Source organism: Sus scrofa, chromosome 8 (genome assembly GCF_000003025.6).
Source record: "Sus scrofa isolate TJ Tabasco breed Duroc chromosome 8, Sscrofa11.1, whole genome shotgun sequence".
NCBI lineage: Eukaryota > Metazoa > Chordata > Mammalia > Artiodactyla > Suidae > Sus > Sus scrofa.
Genome location: NC_010450.4, coordinates 71,965,844 through 71,966,823, shown reverse-complemented (window position 1 = coordinate 71,966,823; position 980 = coordinate 71,965,844).

The following is a 980-nucleotide window of genomic DNA, read 5'->3' as shown; positions in this document are numbered from 1 at the left end:
GGCAGATGTGCAGGCTCTACGAGGGCTCAGCACCCTGGATCTCCACTCACCAAGGCTCATTTGGTCACAGCTTCTGTGGAATAGGTGTCCAGCAATTAAAAACAAAACCCAAGTCCATGATATGAATTAGGCTTGAATGTAACAAAGCCAGGAACAATGTGGCCAGGGAACGAAAGGAATTCTCTCCAAACCACCGCCAACACCATCTTCTGTTCAGCCCTTGAATGTCAGAATGCTGGGACTGAATGCCAAAACCCTGCCCCTGCTTGCCTGGTAGTGCTGGCGGTCTCCTCCTCTGGGCTCTGGGCATTTCTCCCTCCGTGGTTTCTGTGGGCTACCATGTGGGCATGTAAGGCAAGCTGAGACCTCAAGGGCATATGAGAAAAGTGCCCTTACTAGAAGAGCAACGTGTTTTGGATTTGAATTTGCTTTCCTGCTTAACAAAACTTCCCGCCCACACCAACATTCACAGGCTTCCAGAATGCTTATTCACCACTATGTTATCCCACTCAACACTGAAACTAACTTCACATTAATGGGCTGACACTGTGGTTCGCTGCTTCTGTCATGTACTCCATCACCCAAATGTGTCCAGACCCAGAACGTTAAGACTCATCTACAGCCTACAGGTTATTGAAATAGCATCATGATAGACCCAGAGGGTGAAAGGTCATCCATCACCCAGAGTTTTGTTTTTGAAGACAAATATAGCAACTGATAAAACTTTGGGAGCCTGGAGTTCCCATTGTGGCTCAGTGGTTAATGAATCTGACTAGGAACCATGAGGTTGAGGGTTTGATCCCTGGCCTTGCTCAGTGGATTAAGGATCCGGCATAGCCGTGAGCTGTGGTATAGGTTGCAGACACAGCTCGGATCCCGTGTTGCTGTGGCTCTGGTGTAGGGCAGTGGCTACAGCTTCGATTGGACCCCTAGCCTGGGAACCTCCATATGCCGCAGGAGCGGCCCTAGAAAAGGCAAAA